At 31.0% G+C, this 19607-nt stretch overlaps 1 protein-coding gene across 4 annotated transcripts in view; it reads left to right on the top strand.

Annotated features, from left to right (window-relative positions):
* The first annotated feature begins 12340 nt into the window (after nt 1-12340).
* Nucleotides 12341-19607, top strand: part of LOC145319171 (uncharacterized) — a 101264-nt gene continuing 93997 nt past the window's right edge. For all 4 annotated transcript variants that reach the window (XM_080161081.1, XM_080161083.1, XM_080161082.1 and 1 more), the window contains exon 1: nt 12341-12414. The gene's annotated coding sequence lies outside the window, so the exon portion shown is untranslated. The remainder of the gene's footprint in view (nt 12415-19607) is intronic.

Here is a 19607-nt window from a genome sequence, read left to right as displayed (position 1 = left end):
TCTTCTGAAAAATTTATGAAAATTGGACCATAAACACCAAAGATATGGGTAAAAATGTGAAAAATATAAAAATAGCCAAAAACCTGCAAAAAGGCAGTCTGACTGTCATTGTTGTTTTCTTCAAACGACAGGAAATTTAATTTTGATATCTTTAACTGAAAAAAATTCGAAAATCGGACCATAATCACCAAAGATATAGGTAAAAATGTAAAAAATATAAAAATAGCCAAAAACCTGCAAAAAGGCAGTCTGACCGTCATTGTTGTTTTCTTCAATTGACGGGAAATTTAATTTTGATATCTTTAACTAAAAAAATTTTGAAAATCGGACCATAAACACCAAAGATATGGGGAAAATTTGGAAAATATAAAAATAGCCTAAAACCTGCTAAAAAGCAGTCCGACCGCTATTGATGTTTTATAGTTAATTGTGCTTCTTAATGATGGGAATGTTGTCAAAAAATTTCAGCTCTCTATCTTTATAGGAGCCGAGAAAATCACGTTTCCCCAAATTCATTAATTACGGACGGACAGACGGACGGACATTGTGAATTATAGAGTAGCTTTGCTACTAAAAAACCTGGCTTTTAAGATATATAAGTATAATTGCTAGCAGTTTGAACTAAACAAAACGTTTGAAATCATATTTTTTATATATATTTAACATCCTAAAATAAAATACTAAAAGAAAAAACTAGAGAGTTTTTTTTGTCTGAAACTAAAGATCTCGGTAATTGCTGGTCCTAATGGGCTGTACTTTCCAGATAAGATTTATACATATCAGGGAGGATTTATGCTATTTTAGTCTAGAGGCGAAGAGACTAGTAATTTGATTAGTTAATTAATTTTTTTCTTGTTTATTGTTCATAGTTCTATTTAATTTGAAAATATTTAAATTTGCAACGAATAAATAGTTATTATTTCAATAAGTCCATGGCCTGTAAACAGGTAAGATAAATTTCAGAAGAGTTCAGGTTCGATTTAAATAATGTTTTTGAAGTACAATCGTAAAATATATCCATTAAAAGAATGTATATAAATATATTAGTAAATTTAAAATTGCATCTTACTGGAAATTTTTCATATGCTTGTGTAGGGAAAGAAATATCATTGAAATGAAACGTACAAACACACCTACAGAGAGGCCCTGCTACCAGAAAAAGTAGCAAAATAGAAAGGGCGAAAAAGAACAAAAATATAAGAAAAAGGGAAGAGTGCAAAGTTGGGAGTTTTTAATGCGGATTTTCTGTGGTTCTATTGTGTAACAATGTATTCGGACAATAATCTTCAAAAATTATTTATTCACTTTTATGAAATACTAGCGGTTTTGCCTCGAGAGGTAATGGTAATTTTCAAAATACCTTTTTGGCAAAATCTTAGACTTAAAAAGACAAAGTAAAACAAAAAAAATGGGGGGAGGGGAGGGGGGATTTTTTGTGGGAGTTTCTATAATAAACAAGCGGCTTTGCCCCAAGAGGTTTGATGAACCAAATTTTTCGTATTTTAGCTTTTATAAAAATAAACAAAAATTTGATTTAAAAAGAAAAAGTAAAACAAAAATTGTGTGAATATTCAGTGGGAATATTCCCTGAAGAGTAAAGCCTTAAGCCCAATCGGTTCAGTGGTTATAGGTTGGTCTAGGGTAGGTTTATAACTATTTTGAGGGAGGGAACCATGAAAAAATATTCCTACCTCCCTCAAAGCCCTTAAAGGCTTCATGGGGTGAAGTATAAATGTCCAAAACTATTTAGTAGTCTACTTTATACTCTTTGCCCGAATTTTACATTGTATTATCTTATATCTTTACGATAATAATTTTCTCTGTTTCTGACTTGTAACGTAAGCATATAACAAGTAATGTTTTGCTTTCTACATCCACAAAATAAAATCATAGGAAAATATACAAATTACAGGCAAGCCAGGTTTAGCATCCACAAACAAATTCATTAGTTATGTCGACTGTAAAGCATTAAATAAAAGTAGTAGTGACTGAAAATTATCGATATTTCGTTACGTAATTACAAAGGGAACTAATTACTAACCTATTGATACTATTTGACATTCAAAGGTGATGGGAAATGCCTTAGTCATAAAACTGGTGCCATTGTATGGGTTGTTTGTACTGCAAAATAAATATAGTTCGAGTGAAAAGTGCAAAAGTATCATATAATGATTACATGTATCATAATTTAAGTCCATATAATGTTTTTTGAATAATTTTTTTTGATTTATTTAATTTATTGTGTAGTAAAATAATAAGGTCTTCAATCATTTCAATTGAGCATATTTCAAAGATTATTTATTGAGGTAAAGGTTCTAAAACGAAGCATTAAACAAAACATTTTGTGTAGTCATTATATTATTGCCAGTTGTTATTATATTTAAACACTAGCGGCTTCGCCCCTAGCCTCTAGGGACTTTGCCCCAAGAGGTTTGATCAAACCAATTTTTTTGGTGGGGAGGATTTTTTTTTTTTTGGGGGGGGGGGGTTAGTCGACCCTACTATTTTAATTTTAGTTTTAAAAGAAAAAAAAATTTTGGGGGGAGGGGTATTTTTTATTTTTTGGGGGGTTGGGGGTGTCCCACCCCCCAAGAAAATATCTTAAAACCACCACAGGACCAGTAGGTATATTCCCTGAAGAGTAGAGCCCATTCGGTTTAGCGGTTACCGAGATCTTAAGCTTCAGACGGGCAGACAGACGGACAGACATCGTTCTACTTTGTATTATAGATAGTGACGACGTTAAACAGACAAATTTTATAACTGCATGTCGGTAATATGTTACCTACGACAACTTTTATAAATGTCAAATGGTTGATATAAATCGTTAAAATCTTTCTTCTAATGAGTTTTTTTTTATAGAATTTAGTTCCCTTTCCCCGTTTATTACTAATGTTTTTTTGTTTATTGTATAGTAAGGAGGTTGAAATCAACTTTTTAGTATTACTTTCTACATTACTTGGGATTTTTATAGGCATTAAAATAATACAATCATTATTTTTCTTTTCTGTTTAATACATATACAATTAGCCATTGAAAGAAACAAATAATATTATTGCTGGTTTTCAGTTTCTGTTTTTTTTTCTCGTTTGTTTGTAAAATAGAATCGATACTTATATTGTTTTTTCATGACTATGTTCAATAGGGTGGGTCGATTTTGAACATTTTTTTCTGAGGCCAAAGCGGGGATCTGCAAATGATTTGTATGAGTATAATACACCTTGGGATGATTTAAAATTTATCTTAAAGTCTTAAAACCGCTGACGACCAGACATTCAATTGTATAGCTATTTATAAATGGGAGTCAATTTTTTTTTTGAATCAGAACTGGCTTCATGGTGCTCCCAGGAAAGGCATTGAGAAGTAGAATCAGAAACTTTTGACCGTTTCAAAAAAATCTCGTTCCTAGCCTGAGAAAATCTAAAAAACCTCTACAAATTAGACAATTCTCAATAAACCTTAAAAAATTGTGTTTTTTTAGTGATTTCTAAGGCTAGGAACGAGATATTTTGAAACGGACAAAAGTTCCTGATTCAGCTCCTCAAGGCCTTTCCAGGGAGCACCATGAAGCCATAGTTCTGATTCAAAAAAAATTTTGAATGTCGTCTTTGCATATTAATAAGTAATGAAATATATTTTTTAGTGGTCGCGTTCTAAAACTGAATTTTTTAAGATTCTTTTTCGGTCAGAAATGTTTTTAAGGTTAATTTTATCTGTTGCATATCCCCTCTTTGTCTAATTCCGATATGAACCCGCCCTAAATTGTTCAATGCCCAAATAAATATGATGACCGAGAATGTCTTAAACTAAAGTTTTAAAAATAAAAGGTAAATAACCATTTAAATACTGCATTTAAAAGTATAATAATTATTCGAATGTGAGGTAAATCTTTGTTTTGTATAATTCAAAAAATAAACCTTTCCCAAAATCATTTGTAAAACTAATTATGTACTAGATCAGAGAACCTAAATAATAATCAAATTCTAAGTATATTCTACGACTATAAACATAGTTTCAACCCCCTAACTGTAGTAATTGTTGAAATGTTTGGAATGTTGCAATTATAAATCAATTTTGACATTACAGATTAGAGTATGAGTCAACATAAACTTAAATAGCAGACTAAAACTTAGTTTGAATATAATAATTATGTTAGCAGACGACCAGTTTATCTATGAATCGTTTTTTAATTTAAATCAAATTTAAATACGTTATTTTGTTATTTGAACTCAAAATTTTGATGTGATATAAAGAATTATCTAATAATTTGATTTTGAAATCTTGTCTGAAAGTTTAATGGGTCCAGGGATAAGGGATGGGAAATGTAGGAAAATATCATTTCAGGCCTAATTAAAGCCTAGGCCTAAAAAACCTGTTATGTGATGGTGCATTAGTTCGTTATTAACTCTAATAATATATATATTCAGCCTTTGGCCGAGCTAAAAGATCTATTATAAAATTGAAATATTGTGCAATAAATAGACATAAATGTTTTTGATGTTAGTAGAATATGTATATCTAGCCAGTGATCTAAAAGGATAAGACGATGGCCGATAAATTGATGTACATACATCTCAAAAGATGATACCTAAAATTACCCCTTCAGTAGATTAAAAATAGACGTTGAAATATTTGAACACTCAACTTAATGATCCAACCAATAAAAAATTCACTAATAATTCCAAAGTTGTTAAGCCAACGAATAAGAAATTTATTATAAAAATTTTTGGGACTAGTTCAATCAATAGCCTATTCTACCCTCTCTCTCTCTGATCTAGCATACTTTGAATATGCTGTAATATGTATGTTTATAATCTGTAAACACTGATTATTCAATAGTTTTACACAAACTTGATTCTGGTTCCAAAGCTTTCATGTTATATTTCTATCACAGTTAATTTTGTACATGATGATAAAGTCTATCCTAATATCATTTATAACTGAGAAAGAGAGGCATCTTTTATTGTACTCAAAACTACACACAACTACTCAAAATATATTAAAATAGGAATAAACAAATAATTCATAAAAGAAATACGGTTTTGATGGTATATATGTTTTGAAAAATAACTTCCAAAAAGTGAAGCACAACAATTATAAATGCAGTGTAAGTTACAACCCAATGTAAAGTGAATAAATTTATAGTATAGATATATAACCAGACAACTACCTGGATCCCTCTGTCGGGATCCTTTTTTGTCTGCTTGCAAATTGCTTTCTGCTCTTTTGTAGCGACTTAGCTGTGTTAATATTCCCGACGCTATTGGTTGATTTTCAAAGACTATTAGAAATTCGTCACAGGGTCTTCGGGAAGGGGACATTACTTAACCCCCTCCCCCTCTATTGTTTTACTTTAATGTTACTCTTCATATACATAGACAAATATGCTTAAAAATAGTTTTTTTACGAATATAATATTCTATAAAAGATTCGTTTATTCTTTTTCCCGTGGACAAGTACACAATATTTGGAGAATTCTAGTTCTCAAATTCATCATCAAATAAAAGAATTTCACAGGGGAGCTGGAGTGAATGTGTGAGTTTTGTTTGTGTGTATAGGGCTGTTGTGTGTATTTGTGTGTGTGTGTGTGTGTATGTTTTGACATGCAATCACACCCACAACTATACTAGAACCAAAGGTTGGCAAGCCATGAAAGCAAAGCCCTGAAATGAAACGGTAGCTGAAACAAATAACTGAATTAATTCTTTAAAAACATGTGTAGTAAAGGTTACGTGATTTTGGGGGTCAACGCTTCGATCGAAAGACGATATTTTTGTCTTCCCACTCAAATAAAGAGTATTAACAAATCTAAAATTTAACACCATTAAATCTAATCAAAATTCTGTATTAAGTTTAAATTATATAGATGCTTCGCTTATCTTACCATTATGGCTAATGATCCCATGAATCTATATTTCAAAAACAAGTATCATACGAAATATAGTTTGTAAAAAGCAAAAAATCATCATGTATAAATAGCCATACACTTTCTGTTAATAATAATATGCTAGTATAAATCTAAATATAAAGGATACTTATAAACATCAAAGATAGTTAAACTTCATATATTGCTTCTAAAAAAAGGATATTATAAGGCAAACTTGAAACTTCACTTTCTAGGAATCTATTTTGGAATCTTTAGCATTCTAGGTTTTTAAGTATCCTTCATATTTTGAACACAAAATGATCCATTGATCACACCCCATTTTTAATCAAAGCGTCTTTTATATGTAATTTTTTAGAGTTTTTCTCATCAATTCCTTACTATTAAGTATTTGATATATCAATTTTAGAATAACAATAGTTACAATATAAAATTAAACCTAGAACATTAAAAACTACTAGCGACTTCGCCCTTGCCTCTAGGGGCTTTGTCCCAAGGTGTAATTTAGGAGAAAAAAAGTATTTGGTGCTGCAACCACTAATTTCAAGCTGATTTATTTAAATTGAGGGGGATTTTTTTTTTTTTTTGGTGGGTTGGAAAATAGCCTAAAACCACAACAGGACCAGTAGGTTTATTCCCTGAAGAATAGAGTCCAATCGGTTCAGTGGTTACCGAGATCTTAAGGGACAGATAGACGGACAGACATCATTCTAAATTGTATTATAGATAGAGTGACTCTTCATTTAACTCTTAACAGTCGGGCCCCTAGCCGCACCTTAATCGGTCGGGGGGGGGGGGGCGTTCAATGCCCCCCCCCCTATTATCTCAGTTCCTGTTAGAGCTAGAGGGCTAAAATGTTTTGTGCAATCCCCCTGATTGATAATGAATATCCGACCTCAAGTAAGTCAAAGTCAATTTTCGCTTCCTTCACCCTTTTATTTAACAACCTTTGTTTTTAGGTCCTTTTTTACTTAGAAATTTCAAACGGCTGTAATTTTCTTTTTTTGAAGCTAAAAGAAATTTTTTTTGCAGAAAATGTTTATCTTTGTGTTAATTTTATATTAGAAATATCAAAATATAAATTTCCGCGGCTGCAGCTGTACTTGGCAGCTGCCAGCCGCCGCAGTCGGCGGTCGGCGGGAAAACGGCGGCGGATCTTTATGAAATTTTAAAACGTTATGTAGACATGTAAGAAAGCTTAAGTTTAAAATTTGAAGTCTCTAAGTCAAAAATTGCGGCCACAGGAGCCTTTTAAAGATTTCTGGAGACCTGGAGGATCAGGACCTGTTGGATCATACCTGGAACCTGAAATTGACTTGAACACCTGTATTTAATATAAGAATGTACTACTAGAGGATATTTTAGTATTTTGGTAAGATAAAATGCTTTGTTTAAGTCCAAAAAAATATTTTTGCCCTTTACCTGGATGACCCTGCCAGGTTTCTTGGCATTCTGTGCCCGCCAGGATGAAGATATTCAAAAAATTTCAACTCTCAGCTATGTGTCATACCAAAACTTAAAAAGTCACACAGTTTGTGCTCTATATCTTTCACACACAGAAAATGAGATAGAAAAAAACCGACCGTTAAGGGTTAATAATACTAATACAAAAGAAACAGGATGACTATGAGTCTGTTTGTCTGTGTGTCTCTGTAGCTTAAGATCTCGCTAACCGCCGGACCTACTTGGATCTGCTGTACAGTGAAGATTCTGATAGGTCCAGGGGTGTGGATTGGAAAACTAAAAGGGTCGCCTTTCCCTTCCCCTTCCTTATGTGCTTCTAGAGGCATCTAGGAGAGTGGCAACAACGTAGAAAATACAGAATGCTTGACCCTTTTTAATAAAGGAAGGATCTCGCTAACCAATGAACCGATATGGTTCTCCTTTACAGTGTAGCTCTGAAATTTTCAGGGATTAAATATGATACCATTTTTCATATTTTCACCAACTTTCATTAAGATTCGTCAATAAATTGGGGTGCTAGATCGATTCCTACATTATCAAGTTTTCATGATTTTTTCAACCACTATTCAAGATAGACGGCTAAAATTTTCAGGGATTGAATACTTTAATATTCTGCATACTTTTAATAAGTTTTATTGAGATTTGCTTCTTGGTTGGGGTGCTTGTTTGATTCCTAGATTTTTAAGTTTTCATAATTTTCTTTACTCATATTACTCATTACGGCTAAAATTTTTAGGAAATAGATAAGTTTACAATTTACATATCCCCATAAAGTTTCATTAAGATTTGCGTATTGGTTGAGGTGCTAGATCGGTTTAGTTTAATGTTCTTTTTTTAAGAAACTGCTCTATAGTTCATTTTTTCTAGATATCCATCGAGTTGGTAATGAATAAAGAAGTACTTAAATTTTGAGACTTTCTGAAAGAATTTATTACAACTAGCCTAATTGTATAAGAAATCATGTAAATAGGACAATTATATAAATTATATCTTGTTAAAAGATGAAATAGTTTGTAAAAATCAACTTGTTTTAAATAAATTAACAGAATTTATTGAAATCATAAAATAGATTACCTCGTTGTTTTAAGAAACCTCATACAAGAAATCAGAATATTATATTTAAGTTTAATATGTAAAGACAAAGCCAGCATTAATATTGAAAACTAATATCTTTGACAATGAAATATCTTTATTAGAGGCAAATTACCAGTAATTGTAAAAATAACTTTTTTAGATAAATAGGAGAATGAAGTAAATTTCATAATTTGTAATTTTGTGAAAAATTGCAAAATGGTTTCGTATTTGCATTTAATTGCATTAACCTATTCCTTCTACACAGCTTCTCTACAGAGGGAACAATGTTCGGTCATTGGTGTAAACCGTATTTTCTAGTCAAACTCAAATCCATAAATTGCCCAGCTGCTAACAAGCAGCCAAAGTCTGAAAGTGGCTAAGAATTCAACCATGTTGTCTCAACTTAGTGGTTCTATTTTCCAATATTGATTTCATTTTGAAAAGCGAAGCTTTCCTATACATTGGGTCGGTCCGTCCGTCCGTACGTTCGAAACGATTAGCTCTTTCAGTTAATTCAAACATGCTAGAATTGTCCTATCGATTTCAAAGCATAGCAACAGCTAATTCATATGTGATACAATTATTCGATTAGTCTGATGTTTGGAATACTGATTCCTAGGATAAAAAAGTAAAATGTTATAAGTGAAGCATCTCTGTAATCAAGCCATAAAAATGTAAGTATGTACTTAAACAGTATCCTGTATTTAACCAGCTTTTCAACAGCCAAAATTTTGTTTCGACTTTAATACATTCTGATTATTTAGTTCTGACACTTTACAAGTGTTAATTTTCGTTTGTCCTTTTGTTTCATAGTTTCGCTTTTATGGATGCTGTCATCCTTGTTTTAATAGTCGTCGCTTTAATGTTATAAAATATTTTAGTAAAACCTAAATTTTGTTATTAATAATCATATTTTTCGCTATATTGTGGGAACGCTGTTAGAAAATCCAGTCAATTTTGTGCAATGCACTTCAATGTTTATCTTTTACCAGCAAAAAGTTTGATTGAAAATTTTGTATTTGTGCGCCCTACAGCACTATAAAGCCATACATATATATATAGTATAAAAACACATATACAGACCTTTAATATAGATGAGGAGGAAATGAAATGAATATATAAGATAATATACAGTACATAGGTATGCATACATATATAGGTCAGGTTAAGATTAAAAACAAGAATAAACATATATTGTAAATAAAATCTAAATGTATTAACACGATTCTTACAACTATAACATTAAATACAAAGCTAACGTAGAAAAGTGGTATTCAATTCTATTTTCCCTCTTCAGAATAGCCTATATAAGTTTTATGCGCTAATCTTGAAATAGAAACACTATGAAATGAAGCAATCTCACATTAAGTTTCCCCTTTTTAATTATAATTCATTGTGAAAATTAGCAGTTTAGTTCATGCAAGGTTTAGGCCCTCCGTATGGGCCAGGGGCTTGGTATTAGTTAGAGGATGAAAAACATAACTCAATCTCTCCTGAGATGAGTCTAAATCTCGTCCAAAACCACATCATAATAAAAGATGGAAAAGTTTCACTTGGATAAGTTGGAGAATAAGGAATGCCTTGATACTAAAACATGCAATATTTTATTTTTTAACTGACATAAATCGTCTGCAAAGATTTGTCCACATGTTAATGTTCTGGGCAGAGCTAAAGATCTCGGTAACCAATTAGGCTGTGCTTAACAGTGATTGAACACACTTCCTGTGAGACACCTCCTTCTTTTTTAGATAATAGATTATAGATAAAAGTGTTAGAGTAAACTACCATCCCATCTTGGGCCATGTCCCAAGGCTAGGGGCGAAGCCACTATTATTGCACATAATAGAATATCTTCCCTACCAACAGATTATAAATTTAATATGTGTAATATCTTTTGTTATCCTATTTAATTGAGGACAAAACATTTTTAACAAATCGAGGAAGCCATTAATTTTCCAAAACTCAATGTAATTTCTCAGCCAGCATTGGGATAAATTTCTAGAAAAATAAATTAATAAGAGATAGGATGTTATCTAATCTATAGGATATCGCTGTATTATATTTGTTCCCCTTTCATATACGCATTAAACCGATTATGTATCTTTTATGCTTAGTTGTCAAGAATTTTTTGGTAGACTTTTGAAATTTAAAAAGTATATTCACAATTAAAAATTGCTAAAACTGGTCTTTTTTCGAAATTTGTATAAAAATGTTTAATGTGTAGACCAAGACCATAAAATAAGAAAGGAAAATCTTAATCTAAACAAAACATAAAACAACAATTTTAGTCAGGAAAAAATGAATCTACATGTCAATATTTATAATGTTTCGCCCTACATTGTGCTGGATAGTTGAAGAAAATAGTTTAAAACCACCCAAATACATTTATGGGGCTTCATGAAAAAGTATATCCCATTCGGACCAACAATATCCGAGATCTTCAACTTAAGACAAAAAAAACTTACACCTTTATATTATAGGATATCATTATCCATATAGTACCCTAACCCCCTCATATTCACTTGAAGACTAGGGGTGCAGTCGCTATAAAACCAACAGTTGATTTCAAACAAATTACTAAAATATATCTGATACAAACTGATATTTCAGAGTAACTTATCTACTAAAATGATCACAAAAAAAATATTTTTCTTACCTTTTTATTCGTGACTGTATTGTAATCTTTATAGAAAACTGTTTCGTCCTCCCTATATAAACAAAAGTTTTACCCAATAGAAGAATAAAAGACACAAAATTAAGTTTGACGTACAATAGAACTCGTCTGAGTGTGTTTTATACATTTTCAGTTTTATGTTCTAATTACTCTTTATAATCACAAGCGGCTACGCCATTAGCCTTGGTTTGAATAAACCAATCAAAATTTACCCAAATTATTTGAGTCAACAATGAGTCAGTTTTTAATCACAAGCTGCTACGCCATTAGCCTTGGTTTGAATAAACAAAATAAACAAAATTTATCCAAAGTATTTGAGACAACAATTAGTCAGTTTATAAAACTTTGGGTGTAATTTTTAGTGCAATGTCCCCTGCCTCCATATTTTTATTACCGAAACTTGTGTTTTAGGGTACCTCATTGTGGTCCAATTATAATTATTAAAGTTTTTGTTTAAGTTTACTTCTGCAAAAAAATAAATCTAGAATATTCCTAAGCTTGTAAAACAATTTACAACTGGTATTTTATCCCCATAAAAAAGTGGTTCATTACTGTAAAACTGGCGAGCTTTATGTAAATTAACTTGGTTTTCAGGCAGTTATGTGCTCACTCATATTTACTAATATATCATTATTAGAAATAACAAAGCTCTACAATTCTAGTTCACATGATGATTTATTTGTTCTTCTACACTAAGTTTATCATTTCAGAGTTTTCCTTTTGATTTTCAACTTAACATGATGATTCCTGTAACAGAGAGGTATATGGTGTGTATAACAAAAATTCTATATATTCATTTTAAACAAGTCTGTATTCTCATTTTAAAAATTAACATTTATAACCTTATTTTGCAATATATTTAATCAATCAATAATTTTGGGATTGATTTATATAGTAATTTTGTTTGAATATTGAGTGCATTGATCCTCTATTTTTGTTTATGTACGTTTATCTGATGGTTTGAATTGTTAAGCTGTTGTGAATGTTGTTATCCTTGTTTAATCGATATTTTTCATATTTTTTTTGTTAAATTTGTTCATTTTCTTCCTAAAGCAACAGCTAAACGTGTTTTAAAGCTTTTATTTCTAAGGCTTCTACAATAGTTTACATTACAACTTGCCCCATGCAAGTTTCAATCAAGTAAATAAAATAAATAGATATACACAGAGAAAATAAGATATCCAATTACTTTATTTTACCGGATCAAAACATAATTAGTATCTTATTATATTATGATTTATTTAAGATATTTTTGAAAATGTTTGATTAGAAAGAAGTTTTATAGTGATAATATTAGACATTGAAAAAGTTAAAACAAGTGAGTATTTTAAAAAATTTAATTTACTTATTATTTTTTTTTCTGATACTGATTTATGAGAACCAATACAAGTAATATGAAAAGTATCTATGAAAGTAAAACTAGATAAGTAGAATGTGAATGTAAGAATGTGAAGTAGATTTAAAGTGATTTTTAAAAAATCAAGAATAGATTTATTGAAGAAAATAAACAAGAAACCTTGTTTTATTTTGTATGATGACGACAGTCAAAGTAAATACCAAAACAAGATATGGGGAAATATGTAAAACATATAAAAAATAGCCAAAAACCTGCTAAAAGGCAGTTTGACCGCCATGTTTGTTTCCTTAAAACGACGGGAAATTTAATTTGTATATATATAACTGAAAAAATCTTGAAAATCGGACCATAAACATCAAAGATATGGAGAAAAATCTAAAAAATATAAAAATAGCCTGCAAAAGGCAGTCGAACCATCATGTTTGTTTCCTTTAATAGACGGGAAATTTAACTATGATATCTATAACTGAAAAAATTTTGAAAATCGGATAATAAACACCAAAGATATGGAGAAAAATATAAAAATAGCCTAAAACCTGCAAAAATTGGTCTAACCGCCATTGATGTTTTATAGTTTACTAGCGGCTACGCCCCTAGAGGCCTCTAGTGGCACTTTGAATGTTTTTTTTATATTTAAAATATGTCTATGTTGCGTTTGACGTTTATGTTTGCGTTGAACTCTCTTTCTAAAATCAAGAAACGAAAAAAACCCGATTTTTTGTGATTTCTCTTGGGAGGGTGGTGGTACCCTCCCCCAAAATAGTTAAAAACCTTCCTGGGACCTATGAGAATATACCCTGTTAAGAAGAACCCGATCAGTTCAGTGGTTAGCGACATCCTTTAGTACAGACACAGACAAACAGACAGACAAACAGACAAACGTCCTGTTACTTTAGTATAAAGATTGTGCTTTCAGCCTTTTATCTTTTATAGGAGCTGAGTAAATCCCATTTCCCCATAGTATTACGGACTGACTGACTGACGGACAAAGTTAATTATAGAGTAGCTTCGCTACTAAAAATGGAAGGTAGAACATACAAATAAATTAACTATGTCAGAACTTTTAAGCAGATTATAAATTGTAAATTTTCAGAATTGCTTAAATACATGATACTATTTAGGACATATATACATTTTAAGCATTGTACCATATTGTTATAGGCAACACTATTTCAAAAATTAATTTTAAAACAACGGTATAAAGTTATGAATCCACATTTTTTTTCTAGTGTCGATTATAAAGCTGCTACGCTTTCTGAATTGTACCTAACTGTTACAGAAATCATAATGCTATGTTTTAAATTAACACGAAATTTTCAACATGCTTAACCATTAACGGTCGTGGGGGGGGGGGAGGGGGGCGTTGAACGCCCCCCCTTCCGTTTTTTTTTATCTCATTTTATGTGTGTGAAAGATAAAGAGCCCAAACCCAATTTTTTTTGAATATCTCCATCCTGGCGGGCACAGGATGCCAGCAAACCTGGCAGGGTCATCCAGGTAAAGAGCAAAAATATTTTTTTTTACTAAAACAAAGCATTTTATCTTACCAAAATACTAAAATATCCTTTAGTAGTACATCCTGCAGGTCTCCAGAAATCTTTAAAAGACTCCCGCAATTTTTGACTTAGACACGTCAAATTTTAAACTTTAGCTATTCTTACATGTCTACATAACGTATTACAATTTCATAAAAATCCGCCGCCGTTTTCCCGCCGACCGCCGACTGCGGCGGCTGGCAGCTGCCAAGTACAGCTGCGGCCGCCGAAATTTTGGTTTTGATATTTCTAATATAAACTTTACATAAAAATAAACATTTTCTAAAATAAAAATTTTCTTCTAGCTTCAAAATAAGAAAATTACAGCCGTTTGAAATTTTTAAGTACAAAATGACCTAAAAACAAAGGTTGTTAAATAACAAGGCGAAGGAAGCGAAAATTGACTTTGACTTATAAAAGGTCGGAAATTCATTTTCAAACAGGGGACTTGCACAAAATAATTTAGCCATCTAGCTCTAATAGGAACTGAGATAATGGGGGGGGGGCGTTGAACGCCCCCCCCCCTCCCCCGATCGATTAAGGTGAGGCAAGGGCCCCGACTGTTAAGGGTTAAATTAATTTTAAGACCTATTAATTGTGGACGTAGAGACGGACAGACACTTTTTATAGGAAAGTTTTGCTTTTAAATGAGCCATTGTTTTTATGTTGGGTTACAGGCATAAAATACAAGAATTTTTCTATTTGTTCTGTGTGTCCTCCAATCCTAAGAATGTATGCTAACACCTAATAATCAGATTACTTATTGTAAAGATTAAGATTTGATTTACTAATATTCTAATTTCAACTTTATAAAAAGTAACATTTATGACCCTTTGAAATTATCATAATTATTTTAATAAAACCACCATAAAAATGCTTGCATAAAATATTTAAAAAGCATCTTATTTTCCACAGATTTTTTTTGCAAGAGTTGCCACGATGAAAAAATTTGGAAATGATCATGGTCAGCTAAATGACATCAAACATACAAAAACGTTTTAATGATGTATAAAGTAAAATAATGCTAACTAATACAGAAACAATCTTTTAGCAGTTGTGAAAGTTCGCCAGATAATTTGGCCTAGTTTATTTTTAACACGGAAAGTTTAGAGCTGCATAAAATAAAATAAAAATATTAAAAAGTTCCTTTTTTATTTCAGTTTGCATTACCATTACAGTTTTCATCAAGGACGTAGATTCTTTCAAATAATTTTTTTTTATATATAGGTGATGTCTTTTCGTACGTGACGTATAGCTCTTATATTAAAACTATTTAACTATCTTATTTGTTGATTTATCCATAGTAAGCAATTGGCGACAGATTTTGTAAGTAAATTATGTTTCATTTATATTAAAAGCATCCTGTCTCTACAATAATAATGAAAAAGTTAATATGTCTGACTGCCTGATTTTCGAGATTTGTTTCTATTGATGTTTTTGTCTTTTTTTCTACGAGCAAGTTTAGGTGCCATCAGAAATTGTTTGTCAATGGTCAACGTTAATTATTTTTTATTATACGACTTGTTCAGTACAGTGCAGTACAAGTGAATGAGTTGCGCCTAACTTTGTTTTAACACATTTTTCTGTTTCATGACCACCAAAAAATATTTCTAGCCCCTGCGGGGCTCTTACCTATTATTGCCTATTACCTAATTGGAGCGGAATTCTCTTTCGATTTCAAGTGATCGTTTAAAAAACACAAGTGCATCATCCTTTTGTAATGGGATGTAATACTCTGACGCCAACCGGTGGATATTATGTTAAGTAACATCCAGCAGACAACCAAATCTTTGATTGCACGACCTTTGTCTGAAAAGTCCTAACTGTGACTGGTTGGTCTGTTCATGGGCCAAGGCATTCCCCCTACTTTAAATTGTTTATATCGCGCACCTGACATAGCAGCAGTAGGAACCATTTTTAACGTCTTTAGTTTTATAGCGGTGTAGGGTAGAGATTCGAACCTATCACCTCCTCGACGACGAGCGGATGCGTTACGTGTTGAGCCTTAGTTACGGGTGCTTGTCATACCTACACTGAACATAACCTTACTTACAGTATAAAAAAGTACTTTTTCCCCCACATTTTAACCCAATTGTTATATAAGGGAAACCGCCATCTTTTTATCTGTGTCCTTGTGTTGGGAGCATGAAATAGGTAATTAATAAGTAGTTAACTATGAGTATTGTTGCACAGATCAAGTACAAATGCAAACTATCAAAAAGTTGGACGAAGGTCGTTGCTTCAATTATCATATTTAAACAGCAAAAGAGATAAATAAATTTGAATTATTTTTAAGAAAGAATTGGAAACACTGAACTATTTTATCCTTGTTATATATTAAATAAAGGGTTTTACTATATCTTTACTAGGACATTTATGGTATCCTTCAAGCTACTCAGACAATTCTATACTTTACATTTACCATCATATACATAGACAGGTTTTACTATTAGATTTAAGTACTACGGCTACGCCACTAGAGACACGGTACACCCAGACAAAAACACAGCTTGCCTGCCTGTATAAGATTAATACGGAAGGTCTTTTTAAAATAAAATAAAATTGCTGTGGTGCTCACGGCTGGCCATACAGATTCCCTTTAACCTCATTCCCTGGGCCTGTCAAAGCCAGTAGTGATTATATTCGGACTATATGGGAAGCTGTTAGACCATTATTAGCCTGTCAAGTTTTTGAAAAAGGTCTTCTTTTTGCAAAACCAACTTGATCACATACTTCTACATAAAAGTCTAATTTTATATTTATTCATCGATGATTTTTAAACATTTAAAAATTGTTCTATTGAGGTAAAACTATCTATTCTTACATTTTTTGCCTTAAATATAAACAAATACATAATAAATAAAAATCAACAACGCATAATAAAACAAGTATCATAAAAAATGTTATTAATCTAATAAGGCTGTTTCTTTATGTCTACGTCTGGTAAAATTAAAAATTCCAGTCTTCCTTGGAGCATATGCTTGAACTTGTTCATTTTAGGGCTTAAATCATCATAAAGATAATCTTTTTATGGCGTAGTTATAATAGTTATAATTCTAATCCTATTATATACTTTCACGTCTCATTTGTATATTTTAAGACATAATCGCTGCATTTTCTTACTTGCGGCTATGCAATGCAAATAGACAGTGTTTTTACAAGTCAGTAAAATATGCTCTTAAAACCGCACATTATATGGGATCATTATGCAAGTGATTCTAACAAGCTTAGAATCTTGTTAGGACGTACATAAGAAGGGCACATGCTAGAAAAAAGCTATTCCTCACTTTTGATGAATTGTGGAATGTGAATTTTGTAAAAACTATAAAAATAGATGCAAGCGGTTAGAAAATGCACATAGTGGATGTTTAAAGGTTTCTTTTTTACACTGATCTCTCTTGTACTGTCATTTCTTGTAAATCTACATTGCACAAATACATGGTTTCTTTCCAGAGTATAGCATTTAAATGACAAAACCACAAACGGCCGTAGATGCGTAAATGTCACATATTTGCACTTAATAAATGTTATTTCTTGTTTATCTAATAACTATTATAAGGTACTTGCTTACATGTGGTAGACTGGAGCACCGAAACCCCCCCCTCCCCGCTTAGTTTTGACAAAAATCAAAAATAAGGGGGGGGGGGGTAGTTTTTTAATGTCTGGAAAAGGCAAGGAGGAAAAAAGCAAGGCAAGGCAAAGACTTAACCCCCCCTTATTTTTGATTTTCTTCAAAATTAAGAGGGGGGTTAAGTCTTTGCCTTGCCTTGCTTTTTTCCTCCTTGCCGTTTTCCAGACATTAAAAAACTACCCCTCCCCCCTTATTTTTGATTTTTTTCAAAACTAAGCGGGGGGGGGGGTTTCGGTGCTCCGGTCTTCACATGTAAGCAAGCACCTATTATAATTCAGGATATCTGTGGCGAAAACTAGTAAAATTTAAGCATCTAAAAATTAAGATAAACGTAAAGCAATTTCAATAAACGTTTAAAAATTTTTAAAATAATGTAATGATAATTTTTAAACAAACTAGATTAGTTAAATCTAAAAGAAATATTTCTTATGATGAATCCTGAAATGTTATTTTATGTATTTAGTTGCAGTTTGAACTTAGCAAAGTATTTGACGATTAAAATTTTAAATCAATCACGGCTGGTTTTTTATTAAATGAATAAGTTAGGGTACAATGTTTGGCACTTTCGATATAAGTAAATGATAATAACAAAGCCACAGAATACGATAATACCTTCAGAAAAATCGATGAAAATAGTTTTCATACTAAATTTTGTTTTTTTATATTTTTTCTAAAATGTCATGACAGAAGATGCAAAATGTCGTCTTAGTTTTTTGAAAGGATTAATCTTCTCTAAAATCTAAATTATCAAAATATTTTTTTTGGTAAATGATTATACGATATATGTCAAACATTTTATCAGAAAGAAATATTTAAAATTGTGAAGTAGAAACCTGAATAATTTTTCTTGTGGAAATAGTTTTCTGCAAATGTTGATAAACATATGTCTGCTAGCATTAAGATGTTTGTACTGCCAATACACGTTGGGTTTTATTTAAAGAATTTCTTTAAAATGTTTTTTTTTTACATTGTATACCAATAACGCAATATTTGCTATCAGAAAACCCCCGACTAAGACTCGCCTACGACCCGATCTTTTAGGATTGCTTTGTAATTTACATTTTTGAAAGTCTTTCAACAGTATACACAGCAAATTCTCTCTTTTTTAACTAACTTTCCGAATAATATACCTAAAGCATTTGAATTGACAAAGGCTATGCTAATATTTTTACCATTCAAGTTTATTTAATATTCTAATAAATAGCGCAACCCTCCAAGTTTATGACTACTTTTCATGAACATATGATCTAAAGAATAAGCTCTGACGCAATGTCATATAAGGATATTATAATATTCATTAAAAAAATTGTTATTTTTGCATATATGTTACATTTTACAGTGTTTTGTGGCTCAAAAGAAAGACAATTAAAAATTATTTCATATTATATAGTTTAAATTACATAAGATAACCTAGAAATAGTAAAAAATTCCCTTTCTTTTTTTGTCGCAAAAGAGAATTCAACAAAGATTTTCATTAAAAAACACCTTAGTGTAAAAATTAAAAAGTTTAAACATGGTCACAAAAAGATTCAATTAGTTTATTAAATGTTTCATTTTCAGCAAATGACGATTAATCTCTATTACAAAGAATAAAGTGTAAAAAGATATTCTCGTTTTAATTTTAAGCAACTTAAAATGCATTTTAATACCTTTTAATGATTTATTTTTTAAAACATCATTTTATAAAATGTTATTGATTTTTAAAGTTATATATTAGAATGTTTTTAAATTTTGTTAACATTTTGTTTTAAATGAGAAAATTGGTAATTCTAAACATTCAAAAAATGATTTTATTAAATTTTCATCACTTAAATTGCATGTTTGATGAAATTTTCAACTGATAATTCAAGAAAAATCGTTTAGGTTTTATTATATTTTACTTTGAAATGTTAAAAAAATATATTATTGTCAAAAATGTGGAAGTTATACTTTCCTCAAAAAAAGACCTAAAACATGCAAATTAACACGTGTAATGAGATTTTTTTTCT

This window comes from Acartia tonsa, chromosome 5 (genome assembly GCF_053477335.1).
Source record: "Acartia tonsa isolate MP-2025a chromosome 5, ASM5347733v1, whole genome shotgun sequence".
Classification (NCBI taxonomy): Eukaryota; Metazoa; Arthropoda; class Copepoda; order Calanoida; family Acartiidae; genus Acartia; species Acartia tonsa.
This window is presented reverse-complemented; position numbering and strand designations above follow the sequence as displayed.